The sequence below is a fragment of the Spermophilus citellus genome (assembly GCF_964194105.1).
Source record: "Spermophilus citellus genome assembly, chromosome: 18".
In the NCBI taxonomy this organism is placed as follows: Eukaryota; Metazoa; Chordata; class Mammalia; order Rodentia; family Sciuridae; genus Spermophilus; species Spermophilus citellus.
The window spans coordinates 61,345,136-61,363,505 of record NC_138200.1 but is presented as its reverse complement, the minus strand read 5'-3'; the positions used below and the strand labels follow the sequence as shown (position 1 = coordinate 61,363,505).

The 18,370-nt window shown below is 47.4% G+C and overlaps 1 protein-coding gene and 1 long non-coding RNA gene across 5 annotated transcripts in view; one reads left to right on the top strand and one right to left on the bottom strand.

Moving 5' to 3' along the window:
- WWOX (WW domain containing oxidoreductase) overlaps nt 1–18,370 on the bottom strand; it is a gene marked incomplete at both ends in the record, with an annotated part of 882,099 nt that overhangs the window by 352,953 nt on the left and 510,776 nt on the right. The window lies entirely within an intron of this gene.
- On the top strand, nt 1,732–17,812 carry LOC308637640. 4 transcript variants are annotated; one of them, XR_014019647.1, is made up of 3 exons: nt 1,732–1,958; nt 2,118–2,264; nt 17,126–17,812. It is a non-coding gene; the product is annotated as an uncharacterized lncRNA (long non-coding RNA). The 4 variants fall into 4 exon arrangements; XR_014019648.1 differs by lacking the exon at nt 17,126–17,812 and adding an exon at nt 6,030–6,351; XR_014019649.1 differs by lacking the exon at nt 17,126–17,812 and adding an exon at nt 4,940–6,351.

The following is an 18,370-nucleotide window of genomic DNA, read 5'->3' as shown; positions in this document are numbered from 1 at the left end:
GGGAGAGCCCAGCGTCTGCTGTCTGTGGCCAACGACTTAGCCATGGGTGGGACCATGGACAGTACTCGCCATGCTAGCAAGAAGCTGGACGTTCCTGAAATCTTAGGAATGGGGGTGCTAATTAATGACAGTTAAGGAGCTGGATGGAGGCGGGGAGGGGGGGCTTGCCCTCCCCTGTTAGAGGGCTGAGCCGTTTCCAAGCAGTCCAGAGTTGCAGAGGAGAGGACACCGGCATGGAGTTAGAAAACAGGCATCGGCTCCACTGTATTCCGATGGCAAACACCTATTTGGTGCCTACTGTATGTACAAGAGCTGTTGTGGCTGATGAGGGTGCTCTGGGGACAGAAGAGTCCAGACCCCTGCCTTCATGGAGTTTATGATCTGGCCACTCACAAACAGGACCACCTTGAGCAGGGCACCTAATGTGGTTGAGCTGCTCCCCGCCTGCGTGTGGGTACCCTCGATCCCAGCCCTCAAAGCCCAGAATGAGCTGGTAGTGGTCAGGGGGGAATAAAGGTCACCACTTCTTTGTGTTTTCTTAATTTTCCTTTAAAGTATTTATTACCCACAAAGGGAAAGACAGTAACCTCACAATGGAGGACAAGGCCCACGTGGCCTTCCCCAAGTGACTGAATCAAGCACTTCCTCAGAGAAGACACCTGCGCACTGTTAGTTCCTGACGAGATGCCCACAGAAGGGAACACCAACGTCCTGTGAGTGATTCTGATTCTTAAATGCTCTGTGCTGTCATAGAACATATAGTAATACACAATTGTCATTTTAAGCACATAATGCAGAGACACTGATCACCTTTGGGACTTTGTGCAAGCGGCACTATTTCCAGACTTGTCCACCACCCCAGATACAAGAGTGACCACTTTGAGCATGGATTTACATGGGACCCAGCAGTTCTTCGGCCTCAGTGGCAGTTGGGATTTGGTGGTTGGTGGTTGGGGATCGGGGTTTGGGGGGTGGTTAGAGCTTGGGGACTGGGGATTAGGGGTTGGAGATTAAATGGCTATAGCGGCTTCCTAAACAGGACACGGCTTCAGACCTCGTCATGTTCCACCCTTCCAATACATACAACAGAGCAACCAGGTGGTCCTTCGGAGAGATGAATCAGTTCTGCTAACCTCTATGCTGAAGGCTCTCCAGAAGGATCCCCGTCTCTTTTCACATGCATGCTCTGGCCAAATGCTGATTTCCAGGTTCCCTCTGATTCCTTGTCCACATCCACTGTGTGGGGCTGGCTTCTTTGCGTTTCTTCAAGCATGCCATGCCAGCCCTGACCTCAGTGGCACCTGCTCTCCTCTCTGCCTGGAGTGCTCTGCTACCAGCTAGCACCTTCTTTAGGTCTATTCAAATGCTACCTTTCCAGAGAGGCCATCCTTCTATCAAACAGCACCCGGACACATCTAGTCCTTCTCTCTTTCTGCTTATTTCCCCACAGCACTTATGGGCGACGGTCCCAGCCCTCAACAGCCTACCTCTCAGAGTGAGACCAGATGCACTGCCCTGCGTGGGACCAAACAGCAAGTCCCCTTTGCCAGCTGGCACCATGTCAAGCTCTGCCAGTAGAGGGCACTGGAGGGACATGGCGCCCTCAGGTTCTGGTGAGGAGCTCTCAGAAGGCACCACCCTGTGGGCAGCCTCCTCCTTCTCCCAGGGGGAAACTTTCCAGCACACTGCCCAAGCTGGCAGGTTTCTGGAGCTTCCAGGGTAGGACACCACCACAGACATCCTCCCTGGCACTACCACAAGTCCTACCTTCATAGGGTCTTGGGGAGAACTCTGCCAGCAGTGGACCATGGTCTGCACCAAGTCATGGCAGGTGGGGCTCTTGACCAGTTTCCTCCTTGGGAACAATGCCCAGCCCTCAGGGCAGTGGCTGCTCCCAAGTCTGCATTCCTGGACTGTTGAGAGTTCCTCGCCTCTTAGTAACCGAGACCCTATTGTAGGTAAGGATTCTTAATATTGAACTCCACCTGTTAGAATTACTGTGTAGTCTATGTCTCCTACTGGATCCTGACTGATGTATTAGAAAGAAAGAAATAGGGGGATTTCAGTGAGGCAACTGTATTTTTTAATTACCCCTATTTTACCCCTGTCCCTCCCAGAACACAAGCAGGACTCGGCTTTGTTTACCACTTACTCCACCCCATGGCGGAGGCAGGATGGATGGATGATGGATGGATGGATGGATGGACAGACGGACGGACGACTTCCCAACTCCCAGGTGGTAACAGATGGCACCTGGTGGTGTGGTAAGTGCTCAAAACATAGGGACTCACTCTAATGTCTTTGTAGACCTTATCAAACTTGAATCCGACTTTTGCATTCCTTTACCAGTTGTTCAGAATATCAAAATACATCACTGTTAAATGCCAGAGCCTAAGAAGAGGGACTAGTCCTGTGACTTTCTTCAGGGAGGGGGAGGGAAGAACAACAAATGTAGCAGAAATTGAAAGAGGAAAGTATTTTTGGCTTTTAGATGCTTGTTTTTATTCTGATGATCAAAAAGAAAACTGGACCAACGTGACCTGCCTCCGCTGTCTATGGAACAGTGTCTCCCGCCACAGACAATGGCAGTGATGGATCACGTCCCCTTTCTCTGGTTGGAAAGACCTGTCAGGGTCAGCCCCTGATTCCTGGTGAGGATTCACTTTCTCACCCTTCCGAAAGGCCTGCCAGCAAGCTGGAAAATGAGCATTTCAAGAAAACAGAAACAAAAATGTCTGATCATTGAAACCCTCAGTAATTAGAGTCTCCAACCACACTCGAACCTACTGAGTTAATTTCATAACCTCAGAAAACTATAAAAAGAAACCCTTTGGAGATGAGGAGGTGCTAAAGGATTTACTTCTTTACTTTTGACTGCTCCGTCCTTTTTGGTTTGCGGGGGATTTCATTCTCCTTCGACGTTTTCCCCCCACAATGGCCCACTTTGTTCAGAATCCTACTGGCTTTACTTGTTGACTGACAAAAGAAACCAGAGAGAAATCTGAAAAATCCCAAAGCCAAGAATCACAATTACCTAGTAAAACACATAATAAGGACCTAATGCCGCTAATGAAAGAGCACAGGGCATGTGACACCAGCCTCCCCACGTAAGTAACAACTGTCTACTTCAATTACTGTTTTCTTTTTACCTCAAATTCTAAACAGGACCAGAAGAAATTAGTACCGTCAAAACTCATGGTGCTGGGATGTAGCCGCGAACCAAAAAACACAAGAAGAAAAGGCTCTGAGGGTCAAAAACGGACATGATTTTTTTCCAAAGGAAGATGCCGAGGAGGCCAGTGAGCCCAGAAGGAGAAGCTGGGTCTTGTTAGTTATTAGGGAAATGCAAACAATTCTACTTCAGACCCACTGAGATGGCTACATTGGAAACAATAGGAAAATAGTAAGTGTCGAGTAGGATGTGGAGAAATTGGAAATCGGTGCCTGCATTTGCCGTTGGTAGGGAAGGGAATAGTGCTGTCGCTGTTGAAGACAGTTAGGCAGTTCCTGAAGAGCCACCACCACGCGACCTAGCGACTTCCCTCCCAGCTATATTTCCAAAGGAACGGAAAGCAGAGATCTGCACAGATATTTGTATAACGATGTTTTTAACAGCATGAGTCACACCAGCGCAAAGCCAGAAGCAGAGAGCCACGAGAGGATGAATGGGCAAGCAGAATGGGGTCTCTGCACACAATGAAAAATTATTGCACCCTAAAAAGGAATGAAATTTTGATATATGCCACAATATGAATGGGCTTCGAAGACCTCATGCTAAGTGAAATAAACCAGACCCGGATGGACAAAGAGTATGTGTCTCCACATATGGGAGGTGACCAGAATAGGCGAAGTCACTGAAATAGAAAGTGGAATAGAGGTTACCAGGGCTCAGGTGGCAGGGAAGGGGGAGCTGTTTAGTGGTAAAGAGTGTATGTCAGGGATGGTGAAAAAGTTTTCAGTATGCAGTACTCCCCTCTTGCTGATTGGTGGACACGTTCTAAAGCCCCCAGTAGATGCCTGAAACCATAGATAATGCCAAACCCTATAGGCAAGCCCTGCAGTAACATGACAATTCATTTGATAATCAAGATGGCTACTAAATGGCTGGTGGGTGGGTAGCATCTACAGCATGGATATGCTGGACAAAGGGAGGATTCAGGTTCTGGGTAAGACAGAGTGGGGACGGCGAGTAAATTCCTCATGCTACTCAAAATGGCATGCAATTTAAAACGTATGAGTTGCTTATATTTGGTATCTTTCATTCAGTATTTTTAGATCACAGTTGTCCACAGGTAACTGAAACCATGCAACACAAAACTGTGAATAAGGAGGAACTCCTGCAGGAAGCGGTGAAGGTTATACACTGTGAATGTACCGAGTGCCACAGCTTGCACACTTTCAAGTAGTTAAAATGATAAATATTATTTATATATTTTAACACAGTAGGCATTTTAACACACACACACACACACACACAATTTTTACACTGGATGCCACAAAACCCAAGCAGTACGATCCACAGGACACCCTGTCAGGCCCTTGTCGTCAGCCTACAAGTCTCCTGGGACCTCTGACACAAAACTCTTGCTCCCATCCCACTTGCTTTGAAACCGATCATGGCACTTTGTGCCTAAAGTCAGTTAACCTTTTCTGTGGAGACCTGTGGCTGTCCAACTGGACTTCCTGTACACAGTCATACTGGACTCACAGCGATTAGGACCCCAATTACCCCTAACTCCTTGCGATCAACACACACCCCCACCTCAGGGGAACTTCGACCTCCCTGAACCCTCTCAGATCTGGGCTGCTCTCCCTATTCCCTTTGGCTCCACCATTCAGGGTAGGACACAGTGGTGGGTTTCCTTCTGCAGGGGTGATTTTTGCCCTGTGAACCTCACGACCTCAGGAGGTAGGTGTTAGAACTGCCTTTATTTTGCAGACGGGGAAACTGATGCCCAGACAGCTTCAAGCAAGTCCAAGGTTACAACAGATCATATGCAAGAGCCAGGAATGGGAACTAGGCAGCAAACTTCCCAACCCACCTTGCTCACTGCACATGAGTGAGGGACAGAAAGTATGGAGATGCTGGTAGCTTGGGGTAGAAGCCACCCTGATCCTCTGCACCTGCTCCCAGAAGAGGCATCTCCTCCCAGTAATGAAGTTCCTTCCAGCACGAGGGCTTGCAGGCAGGCCTCTTGGGTCAGGACACAAGGAATCAGGGTTTCCCAGCTTCTGATATACTGACTGAAAGGCACTGCTGGCTGGACTGGATGGCGGCCTCCCTCCTCATGGGACGACTCTTTCTGGCAGGAACACGGAGCTGTTTGACAACACCCGGCCACATTTTGGAATGGGTGAGGGCTGGAAGGTTGAAAACAATATGGCACCCCTTAAACTGCTGAGTGAAGAAGCCCAGTGACCTCTCAGCAGAGAGAGCGAAATGACTTCTCTACTGGAGCACCAGCTGATCCTACTCAGATCGCCACTTCTGGATCCCCCGGAGCAAATATTTCTCATATCCTGTGCAGCTGGTGCCACTCCAAGCATAATCTGGGCAGAGGTCCAACACGCATCCCAGTGTGCAGCGGGTGGAAGGCAGAGAGAGAGCAGGACTTCACCGGCTCAAGGCTTCTGGGGCCTGCCTGATGCCATACAGACCCATCAGAGACTTTGTGGGACAATTAGAAAGAAGACAGTTTCACTATGCCAACAGATAGGCTAAGGATAGTTCTTAAGTAAACTTTGGGGGAATCAGTCAAGAGCAGATGAGTGAAGAGAATAATCAAAAGGAATTCAGACCAAATGCATGGGTAGCAAAGAACAATTCTGTTCAACAAATATCCATGTGTCCCTATTATGGGCAGAGCTAGGGGCTGAGAATGCAGTGGTGACCAGGGCAGGCTTTGCTTCAAAGGCTGCAACTGAGCAGTGAAAAATATCTTGGGATTCAGAGAACCTGTGCTGGAGAGATCTGGTTTTCTTTTGCTTTATGTTAAAAAATTGTGTTCATGTCTCCACTGTCTAAATAGATGCTGGATGCTTCTTTGGACTATAAACTCCCTGAAGTCAGAAGCTAAAGCTGCCTGGTCTTGGTACATAGCAGGTGTCAGTGAGAACTAGCTGAACAGAAATGATCAAAGGCTCTACTAAACCAGTGAGGGTAGAAGAAACCACATGGAAACTGAGAACCTATTTTGAATTGATGAGATCACAAATACAAAATATCAAAATTGGTGGGATTCAGGTAATGCAGTACTTGGAGGGAAATGTATAGCTTTGTAATACCTACATAAATCAGGAGATATGACCAATGGCTTTCTGACCCTTCAGTGATGGCTTCAGGTATAGACACTGTTTTTGGAAATTCAGCTTCACATCTCAGAGTCCAGAATGTGCTTCAGCACAGAGTAGATACTCAGTAAATACCCACTTTAATCCAATCAAAGTGTTTCAGTGTGAGTCCTAGGGGTCATCCTCATTGCCTCTTTGTCTTTAATCTGAACGCTATCTACTGTGTGTGTCCTTCACACGTATTAATCTCATTTACTCTGCTTAACAATCAGGTGATATTTTGATTAGAGATAAAGAAACCAAGGACCAGAGAGGTAAAGCAACGTGTCCCACATCACACAGCTGGAATGTAGAACTGGGCCTTGAAACCAGACAGTGGAAATTCAGAGTTGGTGTTCTCAATCACAGTGGGTTAATGCCTTCCCATTCAGCTCAGGAATAAGCTCCACCGGACAGTCTTCCTGGTCAAGTGCCCTCGTCTGTGCCCTCTGAGCACCCTGGTCTGGTGTTCCACGGCACTGCTATGACCCGGGTGGCATCCTGCTGCCTTGTACATGAGTTTTCTGTCTTGCAGCCTCGCCACAGGCTCAGCACCCAGGGCACGCTCAGTTATGGCCCCTAACTCAGCAGGAGGTGGCGTGGGTGACAGCTCCTCTTCTGCTGTGCGCAGGAGTCATCTGGAGAATTCTGCTGCTGCTGTTACTTGGCAGGTCTCAGGCCAGGTCTCAGAGTCTGCATTCCTGACAAATGCCCAGCAGATGCTGAAGCTGCTGGTTCAGGGACCTGACCTTGAGCAGTGAGGAGGCAGATGAAAGGACAGAACTGGAGGGCAGAGCTGATCTGGGCTCCCTGCAGAAGCAGCTCCCAGGACAAGTCAGTTCACTACCTTGGCCTCAGCTTCCTAATCTATGAAAGGGGAACAATTATATACCTATCCTACAGGGCTAATGTGGAGGGATGGTAAATAAGGTAACTTCAGTGAAAGGTCAGTACCAAAGAGAAATAATACCTTATTTTATTTTATTTTATTTAAATATTTAATTTTTATGGCTCACCCTTGGATCTTTATTTTATTTATTTTTATGTGGTGCTGAGAATTGAACCCAGTGCCTTACACATGCCAGACAAGCGCTCTACCACTGAGTCACCACCCCAGCCCCGAGAAATAATCCTTTAACCTGAGGCATTTTCATGAAATTGTTGATTCATCCCCATTGCAGTTACTCAAACCTGCACAGGCTGACTTCTGCCTTCTCTACAAGCTGACCTCTCACAGGTGCATACACACAGAAACCCAGCTCTAAGCGTTGGTTTCAGGTCAGCCTGTGCTGGGTCGGCTGTACCCTGAGGTTTCCCTCCCTGATCTGTTGATAAATTCTCTTTCTCCTCATACTGAGGGGGTTGGTTGGTTGATACCCAAATCCAATCAGGAATGTGGGATACTGAAGATGACTCTTATGGTGTCACAGATGAGATTTTCAAAGCCCCGGGTGTTTCTTGTCAGACTAACCAGGGTGGCCCGGGCGTCAGGAGGAACCCAAGAGCGTCAGCCGTGCTAAACAAGCCAATCTCTTCCAGACCAGCGAGCATCCTGAGCCCACCACACGCCACAGAGAAGCTGGGGGGTGGCAGCTGAGGGGCAAAAGGAGAGCAGCAGATCAACCGTGGAGGCTGGCAACACGAACTTCCCCCTGGTGACAGGAGACAGGGGTGCTGGTCTGGGGACCAAGAAGGTGTTCAACAAGTAAATGCACTCAGAGGGAAGTTCATGTGCTGGAGGGTTCTCCCAGAAACCACTGTGTCTTTTCAACTTGTGGTCAAGGGGCCGAGAAAACCCAAACAGATTAATGAAGATGAGGGGATCAGACTTCCTGGGTGCTGCTTTTTCTGACCTGCTCGGCCAATGGTCTGCTACAAACTGAGTCCAGAAAACAGGAGCCTGTTGACATTTTCTTGGAAAACAAAATGTGAGGGTTAGCTACATTGAAAGCAGAACAAGAAACGATGACACACTGTTCCTGGCCCACGGTGCTCGCCATGCACTGGAGGTAGTTAGAGAGCCCCATGGCCCACGGCAGGCCGAGTCTGTCCTGGGACTGGGAGTTTAAGAAGAGCTGACTCTGAATCTAGAATTTTGTTCCTGGGCAAAGACAAGGACAAATTCCTAAGGGAAGATGCAGAGAGAGAACCCCGGCCGCGTGGGCATCTTTCCTGACAAGCCTAGGGCTGAGGACTGTTAGGGTGACACCTCTTCCTGAAGGAGTCCACATCCTGATCCACAGAGCCTGGGATGGTAGCGGAGGTGACTGCAGGTGTGCTGAAGTTAAGGATCGTGATATGGGAGGGGATCCTGCATCATCCAGGCAGCCTAGAGGTGCAAGGGTTCTTCCAAGAGGGATGCAAGAGGGTCAGGATCACAGAAAGAGATGGAATGATGGGAGCTGAGACAGGAGTGATCTAGCCGCACGCCAAGAAATTACAGAATCTTCTAGAAGCTGGAAGATGCAAAGAACCACTTCTTTCCTAGGGCCTTGGGGAGCCAGTCCTGCCCTGTACCTTGTTATGGCCCTCCAAGACTGACTTAGGATTGTGACCTCCAGAACTATAAGAGGACAGATGTGTGACACTCTAAGCCACCAAGTCGATGCTAATTTGTTAAAGCAACAACAGGAAGCTCATACAGGGCATGCAGTCTCAGGTTTCAATTATGGACCTGCTTCTTCTAAGTGGATGATTCTGGGCATGTGGCTTAACATTCCTGAGTTTCCATTTCCTCCTTCAGGGACTGGGGATTCAATACAGGATTTGTTTAGAGATTCAATGAGGTCAGGTGGGGTGGCGCACTCCTGTAATCCCAGTGGCTTAGGAGGCTGAGGCAGGAGAATCATGAGTTCAAAGCCAGCTTCAGCAAGAGTGAGGCACTAAAACAACTCAGTAAGACCCTGTCTCTAAATAAAATACAAAATAGGGCTGAGGATGTGGCTCAGTGGTGGAGGGCCAGAGCTCAATCCCCGGCAAACCCCAGCACCCCCCCAAAAAAAATTCAGTGAGGACCTAGGTTAGTGCCTGACATTAGCTGGCTCATGGTTGCTCCTGGATGGCTTGAAGAGCATCACAATCAAATGCTCTTGGTGGAACTCTCCATGGGAGGTTCTACCTTCAGGGCAGCAAGGGGGGAGGCAAGAGATGATAGAAAAGAGATCTTGAGTGTTGGAGGAGGGCATGTCCCGTGCCCTGCCTAGCTCTTTACAGACAGTTAGGACACACCCATGGAGCCTGCATACTGCTGTTTCCCTGCCGCACCCACCTTCGAAACCTCTCGGCATTCACCTGGTAAGCACCCTGCTCTGACACTTCTCTGTGTGATCCCCCTTAATCCCTACTCGCCCCAGCATGGCGTCCACGAGAAAGTGCTTGGCTAAGCCAGGAACCCTTCGACAGCAACCACACACAACCCGGGCCACCTTACATCAAGCGTGGGAGTGTCTGGGCCCACATAAATAGGATGGGCAGTTCCCACAAAGAGTTTTTTCTTCCTTTAAAAAGAAATCATAAAATGTAGACCTGAGAACTGATGACTGTTTTCAGCAAGTTAAATGCAAAATCTTTGAATATTTTGGGATACAAGATGGCAACTGAGATATATGTCCTCTTCACAGTGAAGGCCAGTGTCACCGTACACAAGTCATCACGCTTGACCCTTCAACAACCCCATCAGGATATACGTCATCTCCATTTACCTGCAGGCTCAGAGAGGTCACTTGTCTTACTGAGAATCATATAGTGAGGAGCCTAGACACGATCTGGGCAAGGCCGGAGCTCTTAACCTCCATGCCGCAGAACAGAGAAGGACAAGATAGGAAGAAAGCATGGGGGTCGATGGGTTGTGCCGCGCAGATCTGCAGAGCTGGCGCTTGGGATGGTGACAAGTCAAGAGATATACTTCCGGGATGGCAGCTTCTGATCCGAGGCCAGGGACGGGCCATGTACTCCAGAGGGTTTTGGAGGCACTTGTGACCCGAGTTATATGATCTGGGGAAGATGGTCATTCCTTTTGGCTTCTTTGGTCCTTCTGGTTGGAAAGAATCCTGCTTTTTTTTCCATTTATCCTCAAAACCCCTATGAAAGGTGCTGATTTCCCATCTCCATGGAGAGAGGACGAGCCTTGGGCTCAGAGTGAACCCCGGCTATAACAACTACCTGGGATTAATATCACCGTCCTCTTCCCACAGCGTGTAATTGGATCCTTATCTGCTTTGGCAAATCATATTGATCTTCCCTTTATGATGGAGATAGAAAGCTTCCTTTTAAACCAAAGTTAATAAATATATGAAATGATTTAAAGAAAATTTGCAATATTAATGAAATCTTCAACATTTGAAATATTAATTAAATACGACGGGCACATAGTGAGGGTGGAAGGGGCTGACAGAGGTTTGGAAATTTAATGGAAAGTCAGCACGTGGACAGAATGTCTGTGCCCCGCCACCCCAATTCCTATGTCAAAATCCTGATCCTCTTGGTGATGGCGTTAGGAGCTGGAGCTCTGGGAGGTGACAGGGTGGGGCATAAGAGTCCTTGCGCAGGGGACAGTGCCATTATGAGAAGAGGTGGAAGGGCTCACCTCTCCCTCCGCAGTGAGATGCAGCCATCCAGGACCAGGACGAGGGCCCTTCATAAAAACATGACCATGGTGGTGCCCTGATCCTAGGTCTCCAGCTTCCAGAGCCGCGTGACAGAAGCGTCTGCTCTTTCAGAGGCCCAGAGCATGGCACTGCTCTAACAGCAGCCTGAACTGGATGGCGGCTCCAGCACAGGGCTCTGCGGTCACGAGCTTCTCTGTGGCTCCTTCGTGGAAGAGGCTGGCATCAGACACGTCACCACCCGGAGGGCTTCCAGGCAGCCTCAGGGACCGTCACCCACACTAGTATCTGCAGGGCGTGCCGTGTCCTGAGCCGATGGCCCTCTGTCTTCACAGCACCCTGCAGACCTCACAGTAAGGGACCTCCAGACTTGTCAAGGCTGCGCAGTGAGGGCAAGAAAGCATGCAGCCCATTTTAGAAAGACTTAAACTAAAACAAAGTTAAATATTTACAATAGGACACTTTCACAGGATTAACCCAACTATTTGTTAAACAGTTAAACCCCAACGACTTACAGAATTTTGCTTTCTCAACTGGCTCCTGCAGCCAGGGTCCCTGCCACACTAACATGTCGTACCACAAACCGAGGAGGGAACAGGTCCAGGGGTCATGGACGGTGTCTGAGAAAAGGCCACATTTGCAGAGCACACCTCACTTTGGATGGGAGACTGCAGCAACTCACTTCATGTAGTGCTGGCTAAACAGCTAGCAGTTTGGACTCTGCAAATGATCAGCTAGAGAACAGTTTCCCCTCACTGTATTTATTTTGTATTGGTGCAAAAAAAAAAAAAAATCCTTACATCAAGGGAACTGAAACAATTAAGGAAATTATTATGTCACCCAGATTCTATGGGTCACAAATCTGGGAGCACCTTAGCTCAGTGCTTCTGGCTCAGGGTCTCCAAAGTAGTTCCTGTGTCAAGACTGAAGCCAACACGGCAGTTGGTCATTTCGGACTTAACGTGCCCTGGGATCAGCTTCCAAGATGGTGCCCTGCCAGCAGGAGGCCCAGCTCTTCTCCTCCTTGAGAGTCCTCCCAGAACACGACACCCAGATTTCCCCAGAACAACTGATCCGAGAGACAGGACGGAGAACTCGATGTCTTTGGTGGCCCAGCCTCAGGAGCCACACACTCTAGTTTCTGTGACACCTCTTGTTTGTGCAGGCCAGCTGTCTTCAGCGAAGATGACCTCAAGGTCATCAGAGAAGATGACCTTAAGATCAGGCTGCTAAGGACTGAGAATCACAGGGCCACATTCCTCGGCTGGCACTGGACCCCTTGCCCGCCATCTCAGTGCTGGGTACAGTAGTTGGTTAAGTGTGATTTTGAGAAAGAAGGAGTGAAATGAGGGGTGCTAGAAATAGCGGATTTCACCCAATCAGCACCAAGTGCCAATGACTAATGAAACGTGCACAGGAATACGGCTGAAGCATTCTCAGAACACTAAAAATAATTTCTTCCCCCACTTTTCTCTTGAGTTTGGCAGCCTGTTTTGGCTAAAGTCCATCTTCTAATGGTCTAAGGTAAACTATTGCCTAACTAATCTTTTTTTAGAATCCCAGACTAAGTAAACTTCAGAGCTTCCTGAATTATGTTTGTGAGTCCCCTAGAATTTGTCCTATTCTGTCCTTTCTCAACTGCCTTCGCTCTGGCTCCCGAAGCTGCTCGTTCTATTGATTTTTTTTTTTTGGTTCTAAATCCACTTGAAATAAATCCAGTTTTGAAAGTGAACAAAAGTGTCGGCAAACACGACATGCACTTTACCGCTTTGAGCAATGGGACCAGTTGGAAAGAGAAAAAAACGCACATGTTCAAGAACCCTATGTGTCCCAGGTGGATGGGACTATAAGGTCAAGTTTTCCAAGAACTGTGCTCCTGTTCTATGTACTTCCTCCTCCCTCTTTCCACCATCCTTTCCTTTTCCATCAAAAGCTGAAGGAGAGGTGAGTTCTGAGACTTCTCACGCCCAGGAGCTGATGAGTGAGGCCTTTGCTGCACATTGTAAATGCTACTGTTAGAATGGTGGCCACTGGCAGCTAGGAGGGGCAGGGAGGACACAGGGAGGTTGGATAATGGGCACCAGAATGTGGTGACATGGGTGGAACGAGTCCCAGTGCTCGACGGCACAGTAGGGTAACTAGAGGCACGACAATTTATTATATATAAGAAATAGGAGAGTTCAAAGATCCCCAACACAAACAAATGATAAATGTTTAAGGAGCTGGAAGTGTTCATTACCCTGATTTGATCATGACACTGTATACTCAGATTGAATTATTACGCTGTACCCCATAATTGTACAATCTGTGCCAATAAACAAGTCCCTGATAAATATAAATTTTTAAAATTGCTACCACATTTTCCTTGTCATAATAAGGACTGAAGACAGGGGTGCTTTAACAGTGAGCTGCACCCCCAGCCCTTTTTATTTTCAGACAGGGTCTCACTAAACTGCCCAGGCTGGCCTCAAACTTGTGATCCTCCTACATCAGCTACTCAAGTAGCTAAGATTACAGGTGTGTGTCACGGTGTCCTGCTAAAAAAAAGCTACCATTTTTTCCAGACTGAGAATATGCCAGAAAGCCATCTCTCTAGACATGTGCTTTTCTCATTCCTTAGTCCTAAGAACAACTCCCTCAAACTGTGATAATCATAATACTACTAGTGCATGTAGGAGGATAAGACTTGGGTGGTAATTTGAGGACCCCAGGCTGTTCTACGGTGGGTAGATTCTGGTTTTAGGAGCTGTGGCAGGATTTGTATGTGGCTGATGCAGGGGTGTTTTGGCAATTACCCCCATGCCCTGCTTCAGGACGACATTCGATGTATTTCACAGCCTGCGGGCATCATTCTGAATAGACTCTGGTCACATCCTGGGAGGCTCCTCCTCCCCTACCAAAACAGCTCATATTTCTTCAGGTGATAAATCACCCAGGAATCCCAGTGGAATGTGGAGCACTTGAGGGTCTCAGAGAAGGGCTATTCAACAAACAAGCTTTGGACATTATGACACCAGTAGGACACCCTAGCAGGCACTGGATGCAGAATGTCCCTCTTCATTACAAGGCCCCTTCACCCCAGTACAGAAGGACATGGTCCAAGGAATGGCGAGGCCTGAGCTACCCAGGCCTGGGGTCGTAGGCCACCCAATGCACGTGTTATCTTCTTCTGGAAATGTCTGCCACAAGCTGCCAAACTCCTGGGATCAAGTGCCTCAAGGGGAGGGAGGCCTCCTCCTCACCTATGTATTATAAAGCTCTTGTGGTGAGCTCTTTGTGCATAGTGCCCTCCTACCTGTGCATGGCCCTGTGACCCCAGACCACTGACACGAAAGGACACTGGAGACCTGGTGCTGCACAGGAAGATCTCTTCCCTCCCCTGCTTTCTTCAAAACTAAACAAAAACCCTGCAGTTGTTTGTGTTTGAGGCTCTGGTTGCTAATTAAATTGCCCAATTTCCATGCTTTTGGATGTAATTAAATATCCAAAGGCTGCAACTCTGGTTGGTAAATGAGAAAATAATTTTTTTCTTTAATAAATACAATTTGTTTGGAGAGGAGGAAAAGTTTAAGAATGGAATTCAGAAAGGAAAGAGAAAGGAATTGTTAAGAGGTAAGAGAACATTGGCGTTGGAAGGCCTTGCCAGTTCCTTTGAAACACTGATCACTCGATTCTCATTGGAATGGTCACCTGCTCACCAATAACCATGATGTGGCACTGACTAGCTGGCACACTGGCCTCGGGCTGTCAGACTCCGTGCCCGACTCCTGGAGATTCACTGAAACACCCATCAGCTGACTTTTTGGACAAGGGGAATCGGAATGGCAGGGCAGGAAGTGAGGCTTCCAGAGCCATCCCCAGTGCCCTAGCCTAGAGAGGATGGCTTCTCCAGGGCCGCAAGGAAGAGAAATGTCCAGCCAAATCCGTTTGTAATCACAATGTAATAGTATTTAGCAATGCTGAGAGTGATTACAAGGGTTCACATTAATGACAAATTAATAATCACCATTTTGGACATATTCTCTCTTTCTCTTCCCCCCCCCCACTTTGAAATGGACGACTTGGATTGCATTAGACAGATTTGCTCCATCTCTACTATTTATTAACCATGTCATCTTGGAAGAGTTCTTCCAATCCTCTAACAAAAAAGGTGAAAGACCTCTACAGTGAAAACTATAGGACACGAACGAAAAAAATTGAGGAAGACCTTAGAAGATGGAAAGATCCCCCATGCTCTTGGATAGGCAGAATTAATTTTGTCAAAATGTCCATATTACCCAAAGCAATTCCCATCAAAATTTCAATATTGTTCTTCATAGAAATATAAAAAAGCACTCAGGAAATTCATCTGTAAAAATAAGAGGCCCAGAATAGCCAAAGCTATCCTTAGCAAGAAAAGGAAAGCAGGAAGCATCACAATCCTAGACCTTAAATGATACAACAGAGCTACAGTAACAAAAACCGCATGATAAGAAGTGTCAGCAATGAGGAGGAGGAGGAGGAGGAGGAGGAGGAGGAGGTTATAATGTAGAAAAACACTGTAGTACCACCTGCCAAGTGAGACAAGGATCACTCTGACAAAGGACCCAGAATTATCCCCATTGATGTTTAGGCTGGAGGGTGCAGTCACCACCAGGTGGCCCCCAGCCAAACGGGGACCAGGAAGACTGGGACAGGAGACTGACTCCTGGAATGCTAGAATGGCTAGCCAGGCTGGCTCTCCAGGCCACTGCATCTGGTGGAATTCACTGGACACCACTGATAAAGTTGTCCTGAAGATTAAACAAGATGGTGCATGTAAAGCCCTTGGCACATGGTCAGTTCTCCAGAAATATTAACCAAGCTGGTGACTATTGTGGGAAAACAGATGACAAACATGTTAACCTTACAGGTATTATTGAGACTGTGGTGTGGGTTTAAAAAACCTCTGAGTCTATTAGCTAAAATATATTAGAAAGAATACTCTTGTTTTGACCCAATATTCCCAATGCTTATGGGAAAATACACCAAGATTTCAAATCTCAGCTGTTCAAAGGTATATTTTGATTTACGTGTCCAAGCAAATCCCTCAATGTTAGATACTATATGTAAGCTGTAGAGAGTTCTTTTATGGGTTGATACAGCTGATTGGCAAGACTTGTTCTTTATTTGTTTTAAGTAATCCAGGTCAGGACTCTTGTTCATTTCCTTGAGTGGATTCTGTGTTCTCTTTTCTCCTCTTCCTCTCTACATTTTTAAAGAAAAATGCAGGCCCTCTGCAGAGGTCCTGGGATAGCTCACTTCCACATAGAGGCACGAGGTGAGTCACCACAGAGTTATTCTTCTTGGTTTGTCTTACTCTAAAACACAGGATTTTTTTTTTTTTTTATCATGACAAATCAGACTGTTGGCATGAATTGGGGTTACACATTTTTGTAACTCTTCAGAAACTGTGCCCTTAATTCATAGTTCACTCTCACACTCTAATGTTTACCTCTAGTTAAGTAGAAGGCTGCTTGATTGACAGAGGGTACTTTGATATGTTTTGTAAGCTCTATTCAGTGATACGAACCAGCTGGTCTTTTTATCTGTGGCTTGCTTGAGCAGCAGTGTACAGACACATCCACACACCCATATGCCATAAGTTCTTAGAATTATGCTCCACAACAAAGGTGTATCAGTAAGTGTCTGGTTTTTGTTTTGTTTTAAATTAATGGTTAATGAGACCTCTGCTTTTGGCTCCCAGGAAACCCCACCAAATGTCATGCTAGATGGCATGAAATCATCTAGGTTGCTGGTCTATCCATCTCCTTTTTTATGCTAATCAAACTCTACTCATTGTTTGAAAACTAAAATAAAATGCTTGCCTTTCATGTGCAGAGTGCCATTTTCTCTTGAGCCCCTGGACTTCACTTTGGAAGGAGGGGTGCTCTTTCCTGGATTTCTCTGCCAGAAGTGGGACCTCTGGATCCCACTAGGGATTTTCTTTCCTCATTGCCCACCTAGGAGTCCTCTCAGACCCTAAGAACACTGACAGGACAGGTGCTACGTGCCTGGCACTTCAGTGCTGCAGGGGAATGGGGCTTGGCAGGAGGCATGAGGCCCTCCGCTGGCCTGGCCAGAGCGAGGCCTTCTTCCTCCCCAGTGAGACCTCCCCTCCTATGGCTGCAGCTGATCCTGCTCCTCGGCTCTCTTTTCCTCTTTGTTTTTAGGATGCACAGAGGACTTTGGAAATGCTCCCCATGTGCCGTCCTGTTTTCTCTCGGGGGTGGCTCATCATGGTCTGTTCACTGCTGAGGCCAGAGGAGAAGACAGACAAGGAGGCCAGAGGGGCAGGTCCCAGTCGCTATGCCGAACAGCTTTTGGCCTGTCAACAGTGGAGGACTGAATTGTCACGGCTGCTTTCTGTCTGTTTCGGGGACCCTCAAAGTGAAGAAAGTCAAATTTGGTATTGAATAACCACCCAGGATGTGGGTGTCAGCCTGAGGTGTTAAGGGCAACAGTTTATAAAAAGCCCGGATAAATATAGGAAGTACAGTTGTGTTCCAGGTAACTCAAGATTCACATCCACTGCGCCTTTAATGGAGGCCACCTCTCGGGCCGGCTTTCACAGCCGTGTAACTTATGACACCTATTTTAAGATCTGTAATTTTTCCTCTAGCTATTTCTCAACGAGACCAGAAAACACTTCCTCTCACCTCGCCCAGGCTCCATAACTAACCAAATGCATATCCTTCACTTTCATTCTTTCTCCACTAAAATAAATTCCTAACTATTTTATATACTCCTAACGTTAAGAGAAAAAAAAAAAAAACATAAATGTTAAAGGCGTCATGGTGATTTATTACTCTACCACCAGAATCCAAAACCTGAGCTTGAATATTTTGGCACTGGCTCACACCCACTCAGAGATCTCTTTCTCCTCATTAAATTATTTGATGCAAAATCTGTGTGGAATGTTTAAACATTTAAACGTTTTCGATTGTAACTCTTGTCAAAGTCCGTTTCCCACTTTTCCTCTACCTGGGAGGGGGTTGGACTTCTCTGGGACTCTGTTTCCTCACCTATAAAATGGGCACGGCCTCCGTGGCACTGGCTACATGGGAGAACTGGTTTTCGTTGTGCACATCCGTGCGGCAGCCCTCGCCCCCAACGCCTTGGTCCGTGGGGCCCCACGAGGACCATTGCCCACGGGGCCATGTGATCAGCAATTGATAATTTTAGAATGCACTTGGCTAACTGCTCTGCTCCCACTGCTACAAATAAACCCTGCAGTCTCTGGTTTCGCCAGGTTCCAATTTCACTGTGGCCCAAGGAGTATAAAGATGAATTATTTGATTGCGAGGAGAAATAAGAGACCGTATGTCAGGATGTTTTGCAAATCAATTCTCCTCCTCCCAGAGCTGCCTCTTCCTCCTTAGACAGATTGCTTTACAAGCATTTGGGCAGCGTCTGTG